Source organism: Acinonyx jubatus, chromosome A3, assembly GCF_027475565.1.
Source record: "Acinonyx jubatus isolate Ajub_Pintada_27869175 chromosome A3, VMU_Ajub_asm_v1.0, whole genome shotgun sequence".
In the NCBI taxonomy this organism is placed as follows: Eukaryota; Metazoa; Chordata; class Mammalia; order Carnivora; family Felidae; genus Acinonyx; species Acinonyx jubatus.
Window position 1 is genome coordinate 107,243,006 of NC_069388.1, and position 27,851 is coordinate 107,270,856.

The 27,851-nt window shown below is 41.8% G+C and overlaps 1 long non-coding RNA gene across 2 annotated transcripts in view; it reads left to right on the plus strand.

The window, feature by feature from the left end:
- Window positions 1-27,851, plus strand: part of LOC128311275 (uncharacterized) — a 45,317-nt gene that overhangs the window by 4,181 nt on the left and 13,285 nt on the right. The window contains exon 3 of one of the 2 annotated variants that reach the window (XR_008289581.1): window positions 26,142-27,256. The exons of the other annotated variant lie outside the window; for it this stretch is intronic. This is a non-coding gene — a long non-coding RNA (uncharacterized LOC128311275). Of the gene's footprint in view, window positions 1-26,141; window positions 27,257-27,851 lie in introns of those variants that run through there. 2 annotated transcript variants of the gene reach the window in all.

A 27,851-nucleotide genomic window follows, 5' to 3' on the forward strand; every position in this document is an offset into this window, starting at 1 on the left:
CAAAGGGTCTGTGGGAAGGGCGGGTCGTGAAGGGGTGGTGGGTGTCTGAAGGGGTGGTGGGATCCGGGAAAGGCGGATGGGAGGAGGTAGACCCTGAAACTACCCCACAGCACTGAAGCAGAGGCTGTGGTCTTTCATTGTGAAACCTGCAGCTGATGGCGGGAGGGAAGAACATTCCCTGAGAAGGCACGGAGGGCCTGAGAGCGGGGAGAGGGAGTGTTGGCTCCCGGCTGCAGGTGCCAGGCCCAGGGTCCCAATCTGCTCCAGCGCTCCACAGCTGGCGGTGGCCGGTGCCCAGATGTTTTGATTAGAAAGAAACACTTTTCAGGCAACCTGAAGAAGTCCCAGGAAATCTATCGCTGGAAGAAAATATCCTTCTAGGGTTTTGATGTAGGTGGAGGGAATGCAGGGTGGAGTTCAAGCTCATGTTTGCACCGAAAGGAATGAAACGGTACATGGCGTCCTTTCAGACGTGGCTCGACTGTGTTTGGGAATGCCTTGGGCTCTAGGGTATAGGGGAGTGTAAAATTATCTCACTGTAGTTTGAGAAAAAGTGTCTATTTTCTTATTCCTTGAAGAAGTAAAAATAAGGCGTGTGTGTGTGCGTGCGCACGCTCGTGAACAGCGGGGGTGCTGTCTGGGCTACCCGAGGACAGGACATCTGATAAAAGGCTCTTGTTCTATGAGTTATTCAGTCAGTTGCTTTTGTCAAGTCTTTCGAAGTCAACATTTCCAAGCCTCACAGCAAGGACACCACCAGGGCTGTAGGAAAAGACATGCCATCTTTCCCGGTTCTGTTCTAGCGCTCTCTTCTCCCCTCTGTGATGTCTTCTTAGGAGGGAAGAAATTGGTCAAAGGCTGGAAGGTTCAGGACACTGCATCAGGACCCCCTGTGCTCCCCTAAACTCCATCTCTGACAGTTTATTTTCCAAACTTAAAAGGTTTTGTGGACTTACTAGAAGCCAGGTGTTCCCAAGAATAGAAAACATGTCGTCTGGAAGTCCCCAAGTGCCCAGGGCTGGCAGGACATGGTGGTAGAGGGTCTTGTCTGGCTGTTGAATGTATGCTCGTGACGCCTAGGGGGGAATCCAGGACGTTGGGAATGTGGCCGGAATAGGCAGCAGACACACAGAATGAGGGCGTTTGACTCCACTGTCTTCGAGCCCTGGAGACAAGTCTGGCTCTGGGAATGCCAGGATCATGGTGGGAGGCGTTGGGTGCCAGAAAACCTAGACAGGGACAGACCAGAGAGGTGTGGGTCCCTGGGGATTGAGCAGGTTTCAGTGAAGCCCCAGTTCACTCCTCAAAGTCTGGGGGTGGAGAAAATTCCTCCAATCTCACCCTTCCCTTTTAATTTCCTCTCTGGGCCTCATTTTCCTTGTCTGATGAAGAGAGTGAGCTGGATAATCTCTAAGGTCTTTTCAGCTCGAACCTCCTGGGTAGGGCTGGCTACATAATTTCTTGGGCCCAAAGCAAAATGAAAATGCAAGGTCCTTGTTCGAAAATCAGGGGAAAAGGACTCTTCAAGGTCTTAAAAATATAAAGCATTTCCTTTCTCCTTTGTTCTCTCGAATAGTCATGATGTTTTTCATTTACTATTTAATGTTACTCTAAGTAAAGACCAATTAAAACTTATATTATTAGCGTGAATTTTACCATTCATCTTTATATTGTGTAATGGCAGTTATAAATTATAAACTATAAGAGCATTGAAATTATAGGCAAAATCATGCCATTCATGTTTTGTAGCTTGCGCATGCACATGTATTATTTTGTTTTAAGCAGAACAGCAGAAGCACTGCACACAACTAACTCAGCTGTTTGCACTTAACTTTTTAAAAAAATTTTTTGAAATGTTTTGAGAGAGAGAGAGAGAGATAGTGTGAGCCAGGGGAGGGGTAGAGAGAGGGAAACACAGAATCTGAAGCAGGCTTCAGGTTGTGAGCACAGAGGCTGATGTGGGGCTCGAACTCACAAACCTTGAGATCATGAACTGAGCTGAAATCCTAGGCCTAACCGACTGAGCCACCCAGGTGCCCATTCTTGATATGTGCACATTGTCCTCATGCTCTCTACCTTTGGCTTTCTGATGAGTAAGGAGGGCATAAGAGGAAGAGGAACAGGGGAGGGCTCATTTTTTCCCTTTCCTTCCATGTTGCTATTTTCAGCCTAAGTGGTTGATTAAGGGCAGGGAAGTAACATGAGTAAGAGAGCAAAAAGCTGATTCAGAAAAATATCACCTGTTTCTATAAAAAGTAACAAAAAAGGAACCATCACAGAATCTTGGAATATACAAAGATGTTACAAGAAAAAAAAAAAGGAAAGGAAAAGTAAAAACAAATATCAAAGTACACACTCCAGAAAAAGTGTTGCAGTCTCGCTGGTAAAAATGATGACTGCGCTTTGGAATGGCCAAAATCTGACAACACCAAATGTTGGAGAGGATGTGGAGCAACAGGAACTCTTATTCGTTGCTGGTGGGAATACAAAATGGTACAGCCACTTTAGAAGACAATTTGCTGGTTTCTTAGAACGCTAAACATACTCTCACCATACAATCTAGCAATCCTACTCTTTGGTATTTACCCAAATGAATTGAACACTTATGTCCACACCAAAACCTGGACACAGAAGTTTACAGCAGCTTTATCCGTGATTGCCAAACCTTGGAAGCAACCAAGATGGCCATCAGTAGGTGAATGGATAAATAAACGATGGCACATTCACACAATGGAATATTACCCAGTGATTGTAAAGAAAGAACTGTCAAGTCATGAAAAGACCAAGGAACCTTAAATGCACATTATTACTAGGTAAAAGAAACCGATCTGAAATATGATTCCAACTATATGACTTTCTGGAAAAGGCAAAACAATGGAGACAATAAAAAGATCAGTTGTTGTCAGGGGCTATGGAGTGGAAGGGATGAGTTGGTGGAGCACAGGGGATTTTTAGGGCAATGAAACTATTCTATATATTATAATGGTGGACACGTCATCATTCCTTTGTTAAAACCCATAGAATGTACAATGCCAAGAGTAAACTCTAATGTAAACTATGGTCTTTGGGTGGTAATGATGTGTGAATGTAGGTTCATCAATTGTAACAAACATACCACTTCTAGTGTGGGATGTTGATAGTGGGGGAGGCTATGCATATTGGGGGGTGGGGGCCATGTGGGAACTCTCTGTACTCTCCACTTGATTTTGCTACGGTCTTAACACTTCTCTAAAAAAAATAAAGTTTGTTTAAAAACCTATGACAAAATCCTTTGGAATTAATTTCAAAAATAATCAAATCAAGAGCCCAAAGCAGAGATATAAAAGATCAGGGAGACGTATTGCAATAACAAAGGTTGCTCAAATGTAAATATGTAAAATATAAATTACCAAATAAGATTCAAGAGAAGATAGAATATCTATATAGACCAATTATAGTAAAGGATATAGAGAAAGCTGTCAAACATCTCTCGTCTCCAAAAAGCACAGAACCCAGAAATTTTTAAAAAAGCAGAAAAACCAATGATTAAAATTAAGGCTATATTGGATGGAACATGAAGGAAAACAGATACTGCTGAATATAGAGTGGAGGATATAAATGAAAAATCTGAGCAAAATGATAAGAAAACAGAGAGCTTTGATGATTAAGAGGCACTACCAGTCTGCATAACCCAGAATAGACTCCTCCCCTTTTGCCTTCTGTAAAATGAGTTTTTCTTTGTATAAATTGACCAATAGATCAAGTCGGGGGCACCTGGGTGGTGCAGTCGGTTAAGCGGTCACCTTGCCATGCATAGCACCTTCCTGCCCATCACAAACACTGTTACACATCCCGCACAACTTTTGAATGTCCCATGGCACATTAGTGTAAAAAACTCACTGGCCATTGCTTGAACCTAGATGTGAACTCCATTTTACATAGAAATACAAATACTTTTTTACATGGTAATAAAATACATTGAGTTTTCCAGGAATGCAAGTGTCCTGTAAATCAGTTCACTGTTTTACTTTCAAGTAATAGTATCCTGACTTTTTGCTGATTCCTTGTAGGTGTAATTTGAGAATTACACATTTTTGCTTTTCACTTAAAGTTTTCCTCCCTCACCACAGGCCCATGAGGAATAAGTCTGTGTGGTAGAAATATTTAATGTACAACACATGCTGAATAATATCTTGAACATACATTTATAAGGTAAGATTTATGAAAGACCAATGGTTAGTTAATAGACCACATGCCTCGAAATGTTGGCTACTTATACCTGAATTTCTCACACAGGAGAGGTATAGATTGGCCCCAGATTCTCTAGAAAATGCTTACATTTTGTATTTCTCTTATAATGACAATCTAAAAAGGAATAAGCAAGCATGTTCTGGATTACTCAGGCACTCACCTTCTGATAATTACTGCCACCAATTTAGTACCACCAATTAAAGTTTTGTTCATGATCATCTTGGGAACCATAGCATGGATTTAATTGCTGTTGGCCAATGATAAAACAGTTAAGAAATTAAGCGTCAGACACTGAAAAAATTGATTTATCTGAAATACCCATCTCTTTAAAGAAACACATAGATGAGATCTTACTCTAGGTCTCAATCTAATTGCTTACTGTGTTTTGCATAAAAGATATAAGATGGTGGATGTTAGTTGGGTACCACTGGTTTAGACTGTGCCCTCCTGAGAGTCACCCTATTCCAGAATAACTGGGACTAGCAATTTGACTGAAGACTATGGGCAAACAGTTCTTTGGCAGAATTGTCTCCGACACATGCATTCCTCATGTCTCTATGTATTTCCTCTTCCCTTTCTGCACTCTTGAAAGCAAAACTCTTTCAATAAAGCCAGTACAGCCCTCTACTGTGAGATCTAGACAAATATGTTGTCCTGACCTCAAGCTCTAGCTAACATAATTTGAAATGTGGTTGATAGAAAGGCTTACCATTAATACATTAATGCTCTTTAAGAAAGATAAACCATGGCACCAGGTCACTGTGTGGATACAGATGTTTCAAGTTAAAAAAAAAAAAAAAAAGGCTTCCTATTGCCTGTGAACTATTTTCCAAATATATATCATGGAGTCAGGACCCTATAAAGGTGGGTCTTGTATCAAATCTGGTGTGGACAGCACACATTTGTGATTCTGGAGGTCGCACAAGAAGCCAGAATACCATGACATAAATAAGATAAAAGTTTATTCCTTTGTCATGTGTCTAGACGTGAGTGTCCAGGTGGTGGGCAGTTTTTCCATCCTTCACTTATGGATTCCATATCTGGGTCCAAGGCTCTACTTGTTGCCATTTGCATCCGGGAAGAAGAGGAACAAGAGAGGTCTCAGGTAGGGGGCTTGGTCTTTAGGACGTTAGCTCAGGGTTTTAGCATGTCATGTCAGTTCATGCACTGTTGGCTCAGACCTAGTCACATGACTGTACCTAGCTGCAAGAGAAGCTGGCGGTTGTACCCTCTAGCTGGGTAGCCATGTGCTGGGATAAAATTGGGTTTTTCTTAACAAAAGGAAGAGTTGCAAATGGATACTAGGAGGCAATGATCAGTCCCTACTTTGGGCCATGTGTACCTTTACTTTTCCTATGTTCTAGCTGTACAAATATACTACCTGGATATGTGCTTTGTCTCCTAGGATGTGGGCCTTTTTGCCCATATCTCCCGCTGTCTAGGACATCCTTTCCCTCCTCCACTTATAAACAAAGAGCCAGAGGGAGAGAGGGAGAACTGAGAATTTGGGAAAACTTCATGGACAAAGTAGCATGTTATTTTGTGCCATGAAGTATCCTTCATGGCACAAAAAATGTGGAGGAGAAAAAATGTGCCCCAAAGGGAGGTGTGACCACAAAGACCCAGAGCCAGGAAACAAAGCACATGTTGGGGGTAATCAATGGTATTACCCATGATATATCTTCTATTTCTTTGTTTCTTTTAAATTTGTGAATTTTATTTATTTATTTATTTATTTATTTATTTATTTATTTATGAACATGTCTTATTTGCGAATAGGTTTTGCTTTTCATGATAGTTTTGAAGCTTCTTGAAATAAGGCTCAAAAGTTGACATTTTGTGTTTGAACTCTAGCTCTGCCACTTAGGAGCCTTGTGACCTTGGCAAAGTTACCAAAACTTGCTAAACATGGTTTTTACCTTCAGTAAAAATGGATGAATGCTATTACCTGCCTGAGGATTACAGATACTTTCTGTGAAGACTTTAACAAAGTGTCTGGCATGTAGTATGTGTTCAATAAATAGGAACTAGTATTACTATCGTTTTTGTGTTACCAGAATCTCTCATATTCTGTTTGCATATAAGCGCTAAATAATTGTCTTGAAATAAGATATTTATGGGACATCTACTAATATTCTTAGAGTAAAATTATAATAGCTAGTGTTTATACAACTCTTGGGGAAAGTCATTTGTGCCTCACCACAATCTTAGAAGGTGGGTATTACTGTTCCCATTTTCGGATGGGATGAAGCATGGGGAGGTCACATGACTTGCTCAAGGTCATGTATGCAGTCTTAATAAGGTCTGAGTGGAGCATAGCTCTTTGAAATCCATATGCAATACTCTTTCCAGTTTCTACCCTGATGTCTGGTACTTTTAAAAATTAAAATACTGCAAAAACTATGTCATTTTTGTGAATTGTAAGGGAAGATTTCTGCAGAATTATGAATGACACCATTTAGGAGGAGTTGGCTGTTTTGCATTCTTCAAAAGACAAAGGAACCAAGCAAGGATGGGGTGGGCAAGTACTGGAGGGCTGCTGAGCGAGCCTCCCCCAGCCTTAGAAACCCGGCCTCTTCCTGCCCACCTCTTGTTCCTAGGTCTACCAAATGGCAACTTCCTCTTGCACACAACAGATGTTCTGTACATTCCTGGATGGCATTTCCCGTGAAATCAGATCTTAAAGGTGGATTGTCAGGATCAGTAATATGAAAAGCCAGAAGTTTAAGCCCAAATGTGTTGGCAATGAAAAACTCAATTTAACAAAAAGCACAAACACATGCATCATCTATAAATCAGGCCTTATAGACCCAAGTAAAACTGGCTTCAAATCCAGAGAGCCCATGCATCCTGAAGGCCCAGGAGAGGCAATGTAAATCAGAAAGGTGTGCTGGTTTGTTAATTTTAGCTACTCTGACTGGTGTGAGGTGGTATCTCAGTGTGGTTTTGATTTGTATTTCCCTGATGATGAGCGATGTTGAGCATCTTTTCATGTGTCTGTTAGCCATCTGGATGTCTTCTTTGGAAAAGTGTCTATTCATGTCCTCTGCCCATTTCTTCACTGGATTATTTGTTTTACGGGTGTTGAGTTTGGTAAGTTCTTTATAGATTTTGGATACTAACCCTTTATCCGATATGTCATTTGCAAATATCTTCTCCCATTCCGTAGGTCACCTTTTAGTTTTGCTGATTGTTTGCTGATTGCTTGCTATGTGGAAACTTTTTATCTTGATGAGGTCCCATTCATTTTTGCTTTTATTTCCCTTGCCCTCAGAGACATGTCAAGTAAGAAGTTGCTGCGGCTGACGTAAAAGAGGTCGTTGACTGTTTTCTCCTCTAGGTGGTTTCCTGTCTTTCATCTGCTTTGAAATGGATTTAGGTTGTTCATCCATTTTGAATTTATTTTTGTGTACGGTGTAAGAAAACGGTCCAGTTTCATTCTTCTGCATGTTGCTGTCCAGTTCTCCCAGCACCATTTGCTAAAGAGACTGCTTTTTCAAAGATTAGTTGGCCATACATTTGTGGGTCCATTTCTGGGTTCTCTGTTCTATTCCATTGGTCTGTGTGTTTTTGTGCCCATACCATACTGTCTTGATGATTACAGCTTTGTAATACAGCTTGAAATCCAGGATTGTGATGCCTCCAACTTTGGTTTTCTTTTTCAACTTTACTTTGGCTATTCAGGGTCTTTTGTGGTTTCATACAAGTTTTAGGATTGTTTGTTCTAGCTCTGAGAAGAATGCTGGTGCTATTTTGATTGGGATTGCATTGAATGTGTAGATTGCTTTGAGTAGTATCGGCATTTTAACAGTATTTGTTCTTCCAATCCATGAGCATGGAATGTTTTCCATTTCTTTGTATCTCTTCAATTTCTTTCATAAGCTTTCCATAGTTTTCAGCATACATAACTTTTACCTCTTTGGTTAGGTTTATTCCTCGGTATTTTATGGTTCTTGGTGGATTGTAAGTGGGATGGATTCCTTGATATCTCTTTCTGTTGCTTCATTATTGGTGTATAGGAATGTAACCAATTTCTGTACATTGATTTTATATCCCACGACTTTGCTGAATTCATGGATCAGTTCTCGCAGTTTTTTGGTGGAGTCTATCAGGTTTTCCATGTAGAGTATCATGTCATCTGCAAAAAGTGAAAGTTTGACTTTTTCAATTTGGATGCCTTTTATTTCACTTTGTTGTCTGATTGCTGAGGCTAGGACTTCCAACACTATGCTAAACAACTATGCTAAACAACTATGCTAAACAACAGTAGTGAGAGTAGACATCCCTGTCATGTTCCTGATCTCAGGGGGAAAGCTCTCAGTTTTTCCCCATTGAGAATGTATTAGCTGTAGGCTTTTCATATAGAGCTTTTATGATGTTAAGGTATGTTCCTTCTATTCTGACTTTCTTGAGGGTTTTTAATTAAGAAAGGATGCTGTATTTTGTTAAATGCTTTTCTGCATCTATTGATAGGATCATACGGTTCTTATCCTTTCTTCTGTTAATGTGATGTATCATGTTGATTGACTTGTTAATGTTGAACCAGTCCTGAAGTCCAGGAATTAATGCCATTTGATCATGGTGAATAATTCTTTTAATATACTGTTGAATTCAGTTTACTAGTATCTTGTTGAGAATTTTTGCATCATGTTCATCAGGGATATTGGCCTGTAATTCTCCTTTTAAGTGGGGTCTTTGTCTGGTTTGGGAATCAAGGTAATGCTGGCTTCATAGAATGAGTCCGGAAGCTTTCCTTCCATTTCTATTTTTTTAAACAGCTTAAGAAGAATAGGTATTAACTCTGCTTTAAATGTCTGGTAGAATTCCCCTAGGAAGCCATCTGGCCCAGGACTCTTATTTGTTGGGAGATTTTTGATAACCAATTCAATTTCTTCACTGGTTATGGGTCTGTTCAAATTTTCTATTTCTTCCCATTTGAGTTTTGGTAGTGTGTGGGTGTCTAGGAATTTGTCCATTTCTTCAAGGATGTCCAGTTTGTTGGCATATAATTTTTTATAGTATTTTCTAATAATTGCTTGTATTTTGGTGATGTTGGTTGTCATCTCTCCTCTTTCATCAGTGATTTTATCTATATGAGTCCTCTCACTTTTCTTTTTGAGGAGTCTGTCTAGGGGTTTATCAATTTTGTTTATTCTTTCAGAAAACCAGCTCTTAGATTCATTGATCTGTTCTATTCCTTTTTTGAGTCTATATTGTTTATTTCTGCTGTAATCTTTATTATTTCTCTTCTTTTGCTGGCTTTGGGCTTTCTTTGCTGGTCTGTTTCTGGTTCCTTTAGGCATGAGGTTAGGTTCTGTATTTGGGAACATGGAAAAAAACAGTTGTTGCCAAGGATGTGGAGAAAGGGGAACCCTCTTGCGCCGTTGGTAGGAATGCAACCTGGTGCAGCCACTCTGGAAAACAGTGTGGAGGTTCCTCAAAAAATTAAAAACAGAATTACCCTATGACCCAACAATAGCACTACTAGGAATTTATCCAAAGGAGTGCTGATGCATAGGGGCACATGTTCCCCAATGTTTATAACATCACTATCAACGATAGCCAAATTTTGGAAAGAGCCCAAATGTCTATCAACTGATGAATGGATAAAGAAGATGTGATACACACACACGCACACACACACACACAGGAATACTATTCAGCAAAGAAAAAGAATGAAATCATGCCATTCACAACAACTTGGATGGAACTGGAGGGTATTATGCTAAGTGAAATAAGCCAGTCAGAAAAAGACGGATATCATATGTTTTTACAAATATATGGAATTTTAGAAATTTAACAGAAGACCATAGGGGAAAGGAAAGAAAAATAAGTTACAAACAGAGAAGGAGGCATCACAGGTCATGATCTTGTGGTCTGTGAGTTTGAGCCCCACGTTGGGCTCTGTGCTGACAGCTCAGAGCCTGGAGCCCACTTCGGATTCTGTGTCTCCCCCTCTCTCTGCCCCCTCCCCCCTGCTCATGCTCTGTCTCTCTCTCTCTCTCTCTGTCAAAAATAAATAAACATTAAAAAAACTAAAATAAATACAGAGAACAAACTGAGGGTTGATGGAGGTGAGGAGTTGGGGGTGGGAAAATGGGAGATGGGTATTGAGAAGGGTATTTGTTGGGATGAGCACTGGCTGTTGTATGTAAGTGGTGAATTACGGGAATCTACTCCTGAACCAAGACTACACTGTATGCACTGTATGTTAGCTAATGTGACAATAAATTATTAAAAACAAAAAAGAGGGGCACCTGGGTGGCGCAGTCGGTTAAGCGTCCGACTTCAGCCAGGTCACGATCTCGCTGTCCGTGAGTTCGAGCCCCGCGTCAGGCTCTGGGCTGATGGCTCAGAGCCTGGAGCCTGTTTCCGATTCTGTGTCTCCCTCTCTCTCTGCCCCTCCCCCGTTCATGCTCTGTCTCTCTCTGTCCCAAAAATAAATAAACATTGAAAAAAAAAATTAAAAAAAAAAAAAAAAAAAAAAAACAAAAAAGAAAGGTGTGCTGGTCTGCAGAGGGAGGGCATTAGCCAACCTAAGAAGTGTGGCTCATGGAGCTCAGCTGCAATAAGGCATTTCCTGACATCTGCCTACATCGCCTCCTATGCGTAGTAACTAAGGCAGCCTGGGTCAAGGATGGTGACTAGGTGGTCACATCTGTTCTTGACATTACTGAAGTGTGAGGAACCATGCTCTGGCTTCCACTGCAGTGGGTAGGGCCCTTTCTACATACCCTTGGGGAAGATCTGTACAAATGGGAAATTACAAGCAAACACCTGGTCTTAAACCAACCTGCAGGAAGATGGTGCTTCTTCACGGGAGAAATGTGGTTTGTTTTCAGTAAATGAAGGGTGGCCATCTTGGAACCTCTAGTGGCCAGCAGGTGTCTATAAATCAATAGATTGTTGCCCCAAGTCACCCCAAACAGAGCATTCTTAGGAATATAGTTATTGAGAAATGAATAGAATTTGGTGAAGAAAATGAGAAGCTTTTTTGAGCGGGCATTTGAATAAAGGGGGAGATATATTACATTTCTGGATGGAAATTCTCAAAATTCTGGGTCTGTCAACACAATCCTGAAAGTGTTGAGGTGAAGTCAGATATCTTGGCTATTGTTAACTGCTGCCAGGGATACCTGGGCACCCTGAGACACCTTGGACCTAACATCACTCGGGGTGGGGGGGGCACTCCCACAGCTTTGCTTTAGGAGCCTTTGCTGAGGATTCTTCCAGACAAGAGCTGGAGAAGGAGGCTGGCTGCAAATTTCCTACAACCAAGGAATCTGGCTCAGCCTTCAGGTGATAGGGAAGGTCTGGAAAAACATAAGGGACAAAGAATAATGATACTTGAGGGAATTTTCACCACACGGAATCAGGAGCTAGGGAAACCTGAAGTTCAGGGAAGCTGTCAGTGAAGTAACATGGAAACCACTTGGCTTGCCAGGAGCTTAGTAATATGGCGTGGGATCAGCCAGTCTATTATGCAGATATAATGGAAGAGAAAGTGCTTCCACTGCTCATTCCACAGCCAAACCACAGATCCAGGCAATTCCTTGCTCCGGAGGCAACAAAGACACACTCATAGGGTTTGGCTCCTTTCTCTTGAATTCTACACCTTTAGCTAACAAAGTCAGTCACGCAAAGCTGGGCTGCTAGGAAGTGCATCCATGGCGACTGCAGAAATCCCTGCCCTCCTTTCCCTCAGATGTCACCTCCCACAAGCCCCCACTCATGCGTTCTCAGAATTCCTGTTAATCACATGACTGATCATTTCTTCTAGAAGTAACCAACATTCTGAATTTGATTTCTATGAACTCTTGGTTTAAAAAAATAGGTTATTGGGGTGCCTGGGTGGCTCAGTCAGTTAAGTGTCTGATTTAGGCTCCGGTCGTGCTTTCATGGTTTGTGAGTTCGAGCCCTGCAACAAGCTCTCTGCTGACAGCTCAGAGCCTGGATCCTGCTTTGGATTCTGTGTTTCCCTCTCTCTCTGCCCCTGCCCTGCTCACGCTCTGTTTCTCTCTCTCTCAAAGTAAATATTTAAAAAACCAAATTATCACATACATATATAATATCAAATAGTGTATTTTTTGCTTGTTTAAAAAATGGTATTTTACGGGGCGCCTGGGTGGCTCAGTCGGTTGGGCGTCCGACTTCAGCTCAGGTCATGATCTCGCAGTCTGTGAGTTTGAGCCCTGCGTCGGGCTCTGTGCTGACAGCTCAGAGCCTGGAGCCTGTTTCAGATTCTGTGTCTCCCTCTCTCTCTGACCTTCCCCTGTTAATGCTGTCTCTGTCTCAAAAATAAATAAACATTAAAAAAAATTAAAAAAAAGTGGTATTTTACTATACCCAGTCTTTTTTTCACTTGCTTTTTTCACATTTTATTGTGCATGAATAAATGACTGTTTATTCATTCTCTGGCCACTTTGGACAAGGGTTATTTGCAGTTGTTATTACAATGCTGTTAAGAATGTTCCTATACGTAAATGCTGTGCAAGAGATTCTCTAGGATTTATCCTTAGAAGTAGAATCACATGAATCTTGGACATGTATGCAAGAATTTCTTTACAGTAGAACTGCTAGGCTATAAAGTATGTGAATGTTCAGCTTATTTTTTCTAAAGTGGTTGTACCAGTTGACTCCTGCCAATAATGTATAAAAATTCCAGTTGATTCACACCCTGACCAAGACTTTGACAGTGTTGGGACTTCTTATTTGCTCATCCACTGGGTGAAAAGTAATGGTGTCTGAATGTCTCCTTGATTACTAATGAGGTTGAGTGTCCCTTCATGTGTTTGGGGGCCTGTCATGTTTCCTGCTTTGTCCTAGTTCTATCTTTTGCTCATTTTTCTATTGGGATTTATTCATTTATTTATTGGACTTAGAAGATAAAAAAAGTAAACCGTCTTTATGTACATTTTATTGGTCATACATGTTGCAAATTATCTTCTCCTGATTTGTGGGGTTTCTGACCACTTTCATCATCATGGGATGTATTGTTAAACAGATGTTCTTAATTTGAATGCAGCTGAATTTATTATTTTTTCTTTTGTAGTTTGTACTGTTTATTATTTTTTAAATATTTATTTATTTTTGAGAGAGAGAGTGAGAGCAAGAGATTGCGGGAGAGGGGCAGAGAGAGAGAGAGAGAGAGAGAGAGAGAGAGACAGTGACAGAGACAGAGGTTCCAAAGTGGGCTCTGCGCTGACAGCAGTGAAGCTGATGTGGGGCTCGAACTCACAAACCACGAGATCGTGACCTGAGCTGAAGTTGGACTTTTAACAAACTTAACACTTAACTGAGCCACCCAGGTGTCCTGCAGTTTGTACTATTTATTTATTTATTTATTTATTCATTCATTCATTCATTCATTTAATATTTATTTATTTTTGACAGAGAGAGAGAGAGAGAGAGACAGAGCATGAGCGGGGGAGGGGCAGAGAGAGAGGGAGACACAGAATCTGAAACAGGCTCCAGGCTCTGAGCTCCGAGCATCAACACAGAGCCCGACGCGGGGCTCAAACTCACAGACTGTGAGATTATGACCTGAGCCGAAGTCGGATGTTCGACCGACTGAGCCACCCAGGCGCCCCATGCAGTTTGTACTTTTTAAAGTAACCTTCACTACTTTCAGGTTCTAGAGATATTCTCCTGCATTGTCTTCCAAATTTTAAGTGTTTTGCCTTTTACATCTAAGTCTTAAATCCTCTAGGATTTGACATTTCTGCATGGTGTGAAGCAAGATCTAATTACAGGGTTTCTTTTCCATATAGAAAACCAATTGGTCTTGCACTGTTTATTAATGAATTCGCTGTTTCCTTGCCAATTTGCAATGCCTTCTCTGTCGTATGTCAAGGATCCACCCTCCTCTCCTCTCTCTCTCTATGTTTCTGGGCCTTTTCATCTATTTCATTGGGCAATTTGTATATAACTGTGCCACTACAATACTGTCTTTATTATATAGACAACTTTGTACAACTTTGTAATGAATCTTGATAGTCCCCTTCAGGAATGCCTTGTTTGTTCTTAGGTCTTTGCTCCTGCATATAAATTTGAGAATTATCAGTCAAGTTCTTCAACAATTCTATTTGGCTTTACTGGAATTGCATCCAGTCTTTAGATCAGTTTGGGAAGAAGTGACATATGTATGATATTTCCAAAAGATTATATTATGGCCCTTGAGTAGCAGAAGCTCTAGTGGGGAAGACAGACATAGATACACCATTATAATACCATGTGGTAAATATTACATAAACATGAAATACCAGGGAGGAGTTAGGGAAAATGTTACAGAGAAGGTAACGTGTATAGATTCTCAGTGAACAAAGATTTTGCATTCTGGCTTCAGATATAAAATGTCTATTCCATTTTGTCAGACTCCTTCAAGAAATAACCACCAAGGCTACCCTTACTGAAACCCAAGGGTTGGGCTAAAATTGCTGGGATGGTTGCACAGCTAGATCAGTTTGCCCTGGGTCTAAATCCAAACCAGTGTGCCTCATTCATTCTTTCTTTGTATCCAAACTTGGACATCAGCACATGGCATCTCTTCTTGAATTCTTTACCCCATATCCTAAGTGTTTTGGTTACTTTAGTATGTCTTGTCTTTCCCAGACAGATCTGCTTAGGATCTACTCATATTCTTTATGAAGCCAATTTATACCAGCTTTACAAGTTCAACTTGCAATAGCTTAGCCTCTAAGGTTTTATTCAATTCTGGACCAAGTTTTCCTAGTCATATTTCAACAATCAATTAGTACAAACCATGGAGTTTGGTTTGTACTAAACCTAAAAGGTTTTTAGGAGCTACAGAGTCAAGGGATTTGGAATCAGGTAGACTGAGGTTCAAGTCTCGACTCTACCTTATTAGCTGGGTGGCATTGGGCCAACCATTTAACATTTCTGATTATGTGGTTCTTCATGTATAACATGGGATGATAATTCCGGGTTGCAGATAATATATATAAAAGGTCTTGCACATTTAATCCTTTAATCAAAGGAGGAACAAAAAAAAAGTTAGTTTCAAAAATTAGAACATCAAAGGTAACTAGATACAAGAAGACAACTAGGACAGGAAGATAACTTGATTCTGACATCAGTTTTTCCTTGGCAAAGTATGTGAAATGGTGGGAGCTTAGGCACTCACGGAGGATGTGCTGAGAGAACAACGCATGCTAATATAGTCCACAGATTCACATGGACACTCCACTTTAGTCCAGAGATGATTTAAGATATCATGTGAAAATAGAGAAGCTAGAATAAGGTAACACTTTAGAAGGGATGAAAAAGGCAAATCCGATTAAGGGTGGGGACACATGGCATGAAGTGAAGGAAGGAAAGAGGAAGTATAGAAAATACACATGAGGGAGTCCATTCCACACTTTTGCTTTAAGGGGGCCATGGCTGTGATGCCAGACTTTCCAGTGGCCACTACCAATAGTCATGATGACAAGTATAGATAACTACAGGGAATGACAAATACAGGGGAATGATGAGCCTGGAGAGGGGCTGGAGACGGGAGGCTCCTTGACCATGATGAGGTTTGAGCCAGGTTCTGAAGGATGTTAGAGCTGTGGGTTCCAGACAGAGACAGCCACCCAAGCAAAAATACATAGGAAGAGAGTAAAGAGGTTGTCCTGGAGGTATGGCGCACCCTTCGGATAGCCTAAAGGTAGGGCAGGCTGATGACTGAGGTCTTTGATACTGTTCTTTAGATTTCACACAAAAGGGAGCCTCTACTGTCCCTGAGGAGAAAATACCCTGAGAAGAGTAGTATTTGGAAGAAGTGATCCTGGCACCACACAGCTGCAATTTTCCCCTTTGCAAATTATAATTCATCATGAGCATTTAGGAAAACGCTGTCACGCATGTCTCTCCTGATGTGGTTCACATCTGGCTCTGCCATTGGCAATCCAGAATATTTAGAAAATCTGTGCAGCATTAGTGTCTAATAACCTTTGCTTTAAACACAGTGAAGCAAACCACAAACTTAGAAATGGCACATATCCCTCTGCAGTAATTGAGTCCAGGTTTCCTGTGTAACTTAGGAAATCCCTCATTGTTGCCGCATCTAGTAGTCTGAACCATGGCAGGAGTGCAGAAAACTGGGGAAGTTGAAATTAATCTCAGAAATAAGAGGAAACTTACTGACTTTCGCTTTCAGTTTGCTTTCCTTGCATATGTAAAGTTTTGAGAATTTAAAATGGCTCTAGACTTGAAAGGCATTCTGCTTAGAATACTTACAGTACAATCAGCAGGGTTTTTAAAAAGAGGAAGTTATAATTTTGTAGCATGTGGACATCAGTGATCAGTTCAAATATTTAGATTTAAAATTTAGGCTTGAACTTTTGGCCGAATGGAGTTTTCCCTTGTATTTAGAGGGGCTAACGAGTTTCTTCAGCCCTTAAAAATAAAAAAATGAGGGCAATAGCTCCTTTGTTGTTCAAGGACAGAAGCCTGCAGAAGACAGAAGCATCAAGTACCACAACGGCTGAGCGTTTGGGGTCAGGGAAATATCTGGAGGAACACACACATTTCCAGCTCTTTTTTAAAAATTCTTTTTAATGTTAATCTATTTTTGAGAGAGAGACAAAGTGCAAGCAGGGGAGGGGCAGAGAGAGAGAGAGGGAGACACAGAATCCAAAGCAGGCTCCAGGCTCTGAGCTGTCAGTACAGAGCCAGATATGGGGCTCGAACTCATGAACCATGAGACCATGACCTGAGCTGAAGTTGGATGCTTAACCAACTGAGCCACCCAGGCGCCCCGGGGGAACTCTTTTTTATGAGACTGTGGGTGACCTCTTCTTGACTCCAGTTGGTTGTAATCCATGTATAAGTCATCCTCCAGCACAGCTGTTATCAGGCTACATGGGGAAAGCATGTCCCCCCCCAATCTCTTGATGGAGAAGTGGAAAAGACAAGTCTTCATTGCTTCGACAGTCATGCATTCACCTCATATAATCCAAGTGGCTGTTTTGTTTAGAGGTCTTTCCCAATTGACTCTTATGAAGTAAGTTGAATTTGTTGAAAGTGTTTGGTAAGATGAACCACAGACCCGTCTGCGTTGGTTTGTCCCTAACTCTCGGCTAGGGAGAGCATTTCGTTCGCAAGTGGCAGAACCTTTGGGAGAAAGACAGTCCCGGTGAGCAGATCTGATTTTGACTACTTCCATGCCTACATGGACTGTCCAGATTGGGCAGCTCATTGTGATCCTGGGTGATTTATTTTCTTTGTAGGGAAGTAAAAGTACAAGCCAGAAGAAATACAGCAAGTGTAGAGCTTTGTGGGAAGTCAGTTTTTCTTTCTCCCCATGCCTCCAACCCTTTTATAAAAAAGTAAGCTCTATGCCTAACATGGGGCTTGAGCTCATGAACCTGAGGTCAGGATTTGCCTGCCCAGCTGACTGAACCAACCAGGCACCCCAAGTCAGTTTTTCGTAATGAAATTAATTTATTCACATATTTACCAATTCTTACGTAGAGCCCTCTATGTGTTAGCTGCTGGAGATATGTGGGAATACTGATGAACAAGATAAATTGTGGTCCATGAACCATTAATGTGACATATGGCAGAGTGACAGTTTTCAAAATGTGTACCAAATGATGTTATCTAGTCCATGAAATTATCTTGCCTCCGCTGAAACAAATAAAGTAGAAAGTGGGTGGTGGTAGTGAATTATTTTCTCAAACAAATTTGGGAAACACCACTTCTGTTCTGGAGAAACAACACATTGTACCATCAAGTAATAAAGGCTTTGATATATTCTGCTGTATTTGTGCTATTCATTAATTCAATCCAGTATTTATCAAAAGCATTTAACCACAGAAGCCCACCTACTAATATCTTGGGGACTAGTTTTCTATAAAGCACCCTTTGGAGAACACTGTGGTGGAGACAGCTTAGTGGAAATGAACGAGTGTCAAAAATGATCAGGATCGCAGATTTGGCTGTGGTTACTGGTGGTCAAGTGTTGCTGCCACTGAGTGAAATGCACCTTGGAAGCCACCGGGATCTGTCCTCTGGGCGACCAAAAACACTTCTGTTCAGGACATGGGGTTCTCTTGCTGTGTACTTCTCCTGTGAGACAGGCCCTTGTCCCAGCCACCCTGCCCCATTTCATTTGCTTTCACACTCCTGGCCCCAACTTCACCTTCACCTGGGAGCACTCTCCAAGGGGGCCTCCTTAGAATAAAGGAGGATGACTTTCCAAGTAATAAAGGAAAATGACTTTTATTATTTTATTTTCTTGTGACAGCAGCAAAGCAAGCTTGAAATAAACACTATGAAATAATGTGAACCAGTGAGAGGAAACACAAGCCCATCAAGAAATAACTACTGTTAATACCTTAGTGACCGTCCTCTCAGAGTTCTGTACCCCACCCTCACCCCCAGACACACATACTTATCAAAAAATGGGATCATTTGGCATTTTTCACTTATTGTGCGGGGCTGTCTTGTTTTCATCATCCACGGAGTGCCTCACACAGAGAGTGATACTTTGTAAGTGGTCAGCAAATACTGGAGGAACAAATGACCAGTTCTAAGGTCTCTTCTGGCTTTAAACCTATTTGATCATTTTCATTCTTCTACCCTGCGAATGTTCCATGTGGCCTCAATTTACCTCTATTGGTTTTTTAAAAAACATAGTAGGCTTTATTTTTAGAACAGTTTTAGATTTACAGAGAAATTGAGCAAATACTTGAGAGTTTTCATACATGATTCCTCCCCACAATCAGGTTCCCTGTTATAAACATCTTGCGTTCATGTGGAGCATTTGGTACTGTCAGGTCCCCATTTTATTTTATTTAAAGTTTACTTATTTATTTGAAGAGAAAGAGAGAGAGAACGAGCGAGCAAGCAAGTGGGGAAGGAGCAGAGCAGGAGAGAGATCATTCCAAGAAGGCTCCATGCCTAGCACAGAGCCCAACCCAGGGCTCGATCTCACAATTGTGAGATCATGACCTGATCCAAAATCAAGAGTCGGACTCTTAACTGACTGAGCCACCCAGGTGCCCTTTCCCCCTATATTTTAATCATTCTAATAGGGGTACAGTGGTATCTTACTATTGTTTTTAAATTTTTTTAATTTAAATTGAAGTTAGTTAACAATTAGTGTAATAATGATTTCAGGAATAGAATTTGGTGATTCATCACTTACACAGAACACCCAGTGCTCATCCCAACAAGTTCCCTCCTTAATACCTATCGCCCATTTAGTCCATTCCCCTCACCCAGCACCCCACCAGCAACCCTCAGTTTGTTTTCTGTATTTAAGAGTCTCTATGGTTTGTCTCCCTCTCTGTTCTTATTTTTTGCTTCCCTTCCCCTAAGTTCATCTGTTTTATTTCTTAAATTCCACATATGAGTTTCACTGTTGTTTTAATTTGCCATTCCCTAGTGACAGTTCTCAAAGTGTGTACCAAATGATGGTATCCAGTCCATGAAATTCTCTTTTCTACACCAAAATGGATAAATAGAGCAGGAGGTGGGTGGTGGGAGTGAATATTTTTCTCAAACAAATTTGGGAAACACTATACTCTGTTCGGGAGATATACATTGTACTGTCAAGTAATAAAGGCTTTGTTGTGTTCAATAAATATCTGTATGTTACTTATATATTTATTTAAAGTTTGTTTATCTTATTTAGTGAGGTGTCTGTTCAGATCTTTTGCCTATTTGTTAACTGGGTTGTTCATTCCTTATTGCTGAGTTTTGGGAGGTTTTTTTTTTTTTTTTTTTTATATCTGGTGACAGTTTTATTGGGTACAGAATTCTAGGTTGATGGTTTTTCCTTCAACACTGAATATTTCACTTCACTGTCTTCTTGCTTGCATGGTTTGTGAAGAGAAGCCCAGTGTAATTCTTCTACAGTCAAGTGTTCTTTCTTTTGTAATTTTCCCTGGGCCTTTGATTTACTGTGGTTTGATACGTCTGGGTATAGATTTTTACATATTTATCTTGTTTGGTATTCTCTAAGCTTTCTGGCTCTGTGGTTTGGTGTCTGTCATTAATTTTGAGAATTTCTCAGCCATTATTACTTCAAATATATCTTCAGTTCCTTTCTTTGTTCTCCTTCTCGTATTTCTGTTTCACATATATTCTACCTTATGTGGTTGTTCTGCAGTACTTTGATATTCTGTTCCATTTTAAAAAATCATTCTTTCTCTTTTCATGTCTGTTTGGGAGGTTTCTATAGACATATTTTCAAGCTCACTGATATTTTAGAGTTTGCATTTCTCTGTTTACATTATCCATTGGTTCTTGCATATTGTCTAATTTTCTGTTAGAGCCCTTAACATACATATATATATATGTGTGTGTGTGTGTGTGTGTGTGTGTGTGTATATATATGTATATATATACATACATATATATTTTTTTTTAAATTTTTTTTTTTTTACATTTTATTTTTGAGAGAGAGAGACAGAGCACAAGTCGGGGAGGGGCAGAGAGAGAGAGAAAGAGGGAGACACAGAATCTGAAGCAGGCTCCAGGCTCCGAGCCGTCAGTACAAAGCCCAATGCGGGGCTCAAACTCACAAACCGTGAGATCATGACCTGAGCCAGAGTCAGACGCTCAACCAACTGAGCCACCCAGGTGTCCCTTAGAGCCCTTAACATATTAATCATAGTTATTTTAAACTCCGTATATGATAATTCCAAAATCGATGTCCTACCTGAGTCTGGTTGTTATACATTCTTTGTGTCTTCAGACTATGTTTTTTCTTGCTTTTCAGTATGTTTTTGGATTTTTTGTTGAAAGCTGGGCACGATGTATTGGGTAAAGATCGAGGCTTTTAGTGTGAGGTTTTATGGTAATCTGGCTTGAAGCTGTGCTATGTTTAGTGTCTTCTGTAACTGTAGGTGCCAGAGGCTTCATTTTCCCCTATTTTTTCTTATTTCCCTCCCTCTCCTGTTGCCTTCATGTCTCCCTAAGAACTCCTTCTTAAATAGGTCTTTGTTTTACAGTTCTTTCATTTGTATGCCCCAGTCACTACCAGAGCCCTAGTGATGTGGCAGTTGGGTGTGGGAGAGGGGAGGTGTTCTACCATCTTACGATTAAAAAACTTCAGTGTTTTAGTGGGGCCTGTGTCCCTAGACTGTGACCTTTAAAAGCATTTCTTGGCCTTTTTCCTCCTTTTGTGTGGGACAAGGCTAGAGGGAGTTGGAACTGGCTATTTTCTCTTCCCCTAAGTCAGATAAGGCTCCAGTAATTTCCCTTTGAGCACAGGCCTTTGTTACAGGGAATACTCTCAGCATATTTCAAAATGGTATTTTCCTCTTAGTCTATTTTGAAATGGTTACTTTTCCTTTGGTGTGTTTTAAAAAATGGTTACTTCCCCCCTCCCTCTGCTGGAAACAGGGGTTTTCACACTATAGTCTTCGCTGTGAGAACATGGTAGGAATTCTTGAGATAAAAACCATGAAAGTGTAGGGTTATCCCCTAAACACAAAAACTAGATTCCCAAGTGTTTTTAAATATCAAGAAGTGCATACTCAGTTTCCATCAAGTCTTTAAAATCACCATTTAGGTTACTGGTTTTGGTGGCTTCTGCTTCAGGTGAACTGATCTCAGCTTTGATTTTCCATATTCACCCATCTCCTCAAATTTCAGGATGGTGGTTTGCCCTGCGATTTCAACTCTCTGATGTTTCCAAGAAAAGTTGTTGGTTTTCAATTTGTTCAGCTATGTTTTCTTTTTCTTTTCAATTTTATTTATGTATTTTGAGAGAGAGAGAGTGCAAGAGAACACATAGGAGGGGCAGAGAGAATCCCAAGCAGACTCTGCACTGTCAGCATGGAGCCAGATGCGGGGCTTGAACTCACAAACTGTGAGATCGTGACCTGAGCCAAAGTCGGCTGCTTAACCGATTGAACCACCCAGGCCCCCCTCGGCTGCTTTTTCTTATTTCGAGGACAATGGTGATGACGTCCAGGCACTTTCGATGTCCATGCTTAAACCAGAAATCCTCTATTGATTTTGACTTGATTCATGAAATGGTCACGTATTGAACATTATCCTTTGCTAAGATTTTGCTAGACCTAACAGAGAACATGGGAGTCAGTCCAAGCCTCTATTCTCAGAGACCAGCTGAGGTCATTTTTATGGTGTATACATTGTCTTTCAAACGGGGCCATGGTTCTGCACTCCTGGTCTGTGTGCTTATATTCTGGCTTCCTTAGGCAAGCTTTTCTCAAACAAGTCCATAGACTTCTCAAGAGTCCAAGAGTTCTGTAAGATGATTTTTAAAAAAATTTTTTTTTCAACGTTTATTTATTTTTGGGACAGAGAGAGACAGAGCATGAACGGGGGAGGGGCAGAGAGAGAGGGAGACACAGAATCGGAAACAGGCTCCAGGCTCTGAGCCATCAGCCCAGAGCCTGACGCGGGGCTCGAACTCATGGACCGCGAGATCGTGACCTGGCTGAAGTCGGATGCTTAACCGACTGCGCCACCCAGGAGCCCCAATGATTTTTAAACCGTATGTTTGCATTTTAATTATAACATAAAATTTAGCAGAATTTGGGGAAGGAAAAGAAAAAAGAAAAAGGTTAGAGAGGGAGGGAGCCAAAACATAAGAGACTCTTAAAAACTGAGAACAAACTGAGGGTTGATGGGGGGTGGGAGGGAGGGGAGGGTGGGTGATGGGTATTGAGGAGGGCACCTTTTGGGATGAGCACTGGGTGTTGTATGGAAACCAATTTGACAATAAATTTCATATTAAAAAAATAATGTTTAAAAAAATTTAGCAGAATTTAAGGATATTCTAGAACAGGTGTTGGCAAATGATGGCCCATGGACTAAATCTGGGCTGACACCTGTTTATTTATAAAACAAGTTTTACTGGAACACAGCTATGATTAATGTTATAGCTCCTCCACCACATGGCCTTCCCCCCTGCACTGTTTAGAGAACACAGACCATAACTTAATTCCAATTTTCACTTCCACTTTGCACAGAGGAGGTGCTCAGTATGGATTTGTTGAATAAATAAACTAAGGAGCAAAGAATTCCTCATTTTGCTTCCTGTGCCATTGCAAGAGGAACAGCAGTAACATCCTTTTCAATGTTTATTTATTTTTGACAGAGAGAGAGAGACTGAGCATGAGCAGGGGAGGGGCAGAGAGAGAGGGAGACCCAGAATCTGAAGCAGGCTCCAGGCTCTGAGCTGTCAGCACAGAGCCAGACGCGGGGCTCGAACTCACGGACCGTGAGATCGTGACCAGAGCCGAAGTCGGACGCTCAACCGACTGAGCCACCCAGATGCCCCAGCAGCATCCTTTTCGGTTTATGAACAACCAAGTTGCACAAAGCAGGTGCTGGCTCATGGCAGCCGTGCTGCTAAAACATGTGCTACTTCTGGAGTTGCTCATTTTGACACAAACGTGAGTCCAGGAATGACCCAGGCAGTGTATGCAACGGTGTTCTGGACAGAGGAGACGGTCAAGGTAAAGAGCCAGAAGCAAGAAACCCCTGCACGTTAATGGGCTATTGGTTAAAGAAATAACTGTAATGACAACCTTGATTGTGGACATACTATGTCCTGAGCACTCTGTGAAATGTGGATTAAACGGTATTTTGTTCGTTGCCACAACTCTTTGAACAAGGTATTGACGGTTGTACAGGTGAGGAAACAGACTCAGAGGGGTGAAGAGGTCTTTGTAACATGACAGTGCTGGCAGGTGGTGGGAGATATTTGGATGAAGACTCCTGGGGTACCAGAGGCAGCTCTTACTCCTACCTGCTGTTCTGGGCTGCCTTTACCAATCAGCTGTGACTGAGGAAGAGCTTTCCGTAGATGTTGGGGTGACCATTGCTCTAGGCAAGCCCGTGAAATCAACATTTAGCTGGACAGAACAGATCCAGATGGCTACTCTCACTCTGTTCTTCACCTGACTCAGCCACCTTGCAGATGCCCCTTAGGTCAGTGCAAATCACTGCCATGATTGGCTAAATAACAACTCTCAAAGACACTCCCCATTAAAGGTGTGTTGCGGGTGGGGTGGGTGAGGGAAGGGAGAGCTGCCTCACAGGGTGAGAGCACTGTACAGCTCCAGGGGGCTCCAGGCACACGGAGGACTGCGTGAATGGCACCTGCCAGGGTTGGACTGAGTGGCAGCCTGGTCAAATTCAGATGACCTGGTATGCTGGGATTTTTTGAAAAAGTGAGTTATTGGCTTGATTTTAGAGCTCATCTGTTTTTCAGAGAATTTTGTAGAGAAACTTTCTTGTAAGAGTTTGGTCAATTTAAGGCATAGTAATGGCGTAAGAGGAATATGGGGTAAGAGGGATGCTGGGAGAGATAAGTCGATGTCATAATTTAAGTAAAAATATTTCAAGTCTTCAAATAAAAAGTACACTTGACAGACATAGAAAACAACTGACGCTTGCAGAGTTCCATCTGTCCGGACATCTTCCATTGTTAGATTGCCTGCCATTATCCTGGGCGGTGTATAGGATGGCATTCTACAGAGGAAACAATAAATGTAAAGACCCATTATGAGCACACAAAAAGATACCCAGCATCACTAGTCATTAGGCAAATGCAGATCAAAATCGCAAGGAGATACTACTTTATCTAATCTTTACAGGATGGCTATAATCAGAAAGGCAAGTACATACTAACAGGTGTAGCAGAGATATGGGGAGACTGAACCCTCACACGCTGCTGGGGGGAATGTGAGATGGTACGCTATCTTGGAAGACAGTCTGGCAGCTCCTCAAAAGGTTAAACATGGACTTACCATGTAACCCTGCAGGTCTACTCCTAGGGATACAGTCAGAGAAATGAAAAACTAAATGCAAAAATGCAAAACCAAAACCTTGTTGATGTTTTTAATGTTCACAGCAGCATTATTCATCATAGCTCAAACATGGAAACCATTCAGACGTCCTTCAGCGAAACAGCGTACATCCACACAACAGACTATCCGGCAATAAAAAGACATGAAGTAGTGATGAACCTTGAAAGTAACCCTAAATGATAAAAGTTAGTTGCTAAGGATCATATAGTGTATGATTCCATTTTAGGAAATCTCCAAATTGGCAGATCTCTGCAGACAGAAAGTCTGAGGCACCGTGGGGGAGTGGGGAGAAATGAGGAGTGACGCCAGTGAGTACGGGGTTTCTTTCTGGAGTGACGAAGACGTTCTGATGGGGACTGTGGTGACGGTTAGAACACTGTGAATGTACTGACGCCATTGAGTTGTTCACTTTCAGCGGGAGAGTTATGTGTGCATTATGTCTCAAGTTAGTCTATAAAGCAACCATTAGGAGCAGCAATTCCCACCCCTTAGGGGGAGGCAGTGGAATAAGGAAGCCATGTTTACTGGATGAGAAAGCGAAGACACAGTGAGACCACGGGGCTTCTCCCAGCTCAAGAAACTTTGTGGAAGATCCATTAGGCACCCAGGTCTTCTGACAACTAGTTCCAGACACGGTTGGTAGAGCTGTGGTTGTTCAGCTGTGTTCTGCAGAGCCTCTTTAGGGGATACAGTGGGTGGGGGCAGTGGAGTTGGGGTGGCACCAGAAGTAGGGTTGCAGGTCAGGGGAGCTCTGGTCTCCTACTTGGTGTAAATCAAAGCCCTTCTTGGGGGGCGCCTGGGTGGCTCAGTAAGTTAAGCATCTGACTTCGGCTCAGGTCATGATCTCGCAGTTCATGAGTTCAAGCCCTGCATCGGGCTCTGCGCTGACGGCTCAGAGCTTGGAGCCTGCTTCGGATTCTGTGTCTCCCCCTCTTTCTGCCCCTCCCCCATTTGTGCTCTGTGTCTCTCTCTCTCTCAAACATAAATAAAAACAAAAAAAATTTTTTTTTAAAAAGCACTTCTGGGTTTAAATTGACATACTGGGTTTGTGCATATGCTTTTTTCTGGAAAAATAAAAAGTGTTTCTCTGCCAAAATATATTGTCCCTAGATCCATGGTTCTCAAGTTGCAAAGACAGTGAATGGAACCCTTCCCTCGACCTCAGCACCCAAAGCCCCGACGGATCTTTAGAAAAATGTCTACATTTCAAACAAAAAGTGATAACTCGGGCTGCCAAGATCATGTTGCTGTGGTGTTGATTCTTTGCTGAGGAATGTGCCCACGAGGTATCTGTTTACAACACTAATTGCCAATGAACAAGTGAGAAATAGTGCTCTTGGCCAAAATATATTCTGTTACTAGAAAACAATACAGCTAAAGTATTTGTGAAATTATCAGAACACAGTCACTTATTCATAATATTGTACAAGATGTCCTTGTCCCCAGAAATGCTCCTATCCTCATCCAAGACTGTCTTTAGAAGCAAACGTTTCCCAACAAAATCGAGTTTTGTTCTCAATTTGTCTTAACAAGGAATGACATAAGTTTACCAGACAAAGGAGTTCCATTTTTTGTTCCCTGTGTTTAATCTGTGCAGACAGAAGGCTGTAAATATCATAAGTGGTTGTTGCCGGCTGGCCGTGGAGGGGCCCAGTTCGTTAAGGACCATGGTTCGCTGGTTTCTTGTATGGCCTCCAAGGGCCAAGAGAGTGCTTCCCCATCATCACTATGAGGCCTGGTGAACAAAAGCTGGGGCCCAGGAGCCTGTGTGGATGGATGGTGTGACCTCTGACCTCCACTAGCGGGGCCTGGAGGGAAAGAGGCAAAGTCAGGCTCCAGTAACGTTTAATGACAGATCTTGTTAGGGTTAAAAAAACAGCTCTGGCATCCAGCTGGGACTTCATCGGGGGAGGTGCTCAGAGGGCCTTCAGCCGCTGACAGGCACGGGGCCCCATGCACGGTTGCAACAGGTGCTGGCTAAGCAGTCTTTTTGATCCTGCCCTTGTCAAGGACCCCCACCTCGTCAGTCTGACTCCACAGGAAGATTCGTTCTTTTTTTCCCCCTGTTGTCTCCAGAGTCTCTCACCCCTCTGGGTGCTATCGTGAGGTTCTGACAGTGGCGAGGCTCTGATCCTGGTTTTTCTTTTATAAAAATAATAATCAGGATTTTTATTAAGGAGACCCAAGAGTGTTCCAGTCCCTTCCGCCACTTGAAGTTACAGGGAGAGGGCAGGAAGTGAGCCTTCACTGGAACCCGGCCACGTGGGCACTTCAGTCTCCAGAACTGTGAGAAATTCACGTCTGCTGTGTATAAGCCACCCTGCGTCTGGTATTTTTGTTTCAGCAGCCTGGGCTAAGAGGACACGTTAGGTAAATGTAAGGAGCTGGTAGCGAGGTATGACTGGTGTTTACCTTGTAAGTCAGATGGAATCAGATGAAGGTCTTGGCTGTAACTCTCCACTGAAAGATTCAAGCAAACTTCTGATTGAGAGTACACCACAAATGGGAGACCTTCATTTGCTACACTTCTGAATAATTTCTACCTGGTGTCATTTCTACCTGGTTGGCACATCTGAACAGACACCAGTGATCCATTTCATTCACACACACACAAAAAAACCAAAACCAACCAACCAAACAAAAAACAATGAGGACGTGGCGTGCCCTTGGTTCCTCTGCATTTAGCACCACGGTGCTCACTAATCTTTCCAGCGATTTGGCGTTTTACTGAGGTATGGAGTTGAGCAGCCCAGGACCGGGCATCTGTTGCTTCCTGAAGCAGCACCAGGGCTCCCAATTTGTTCGTGGGTGCAGTGACTC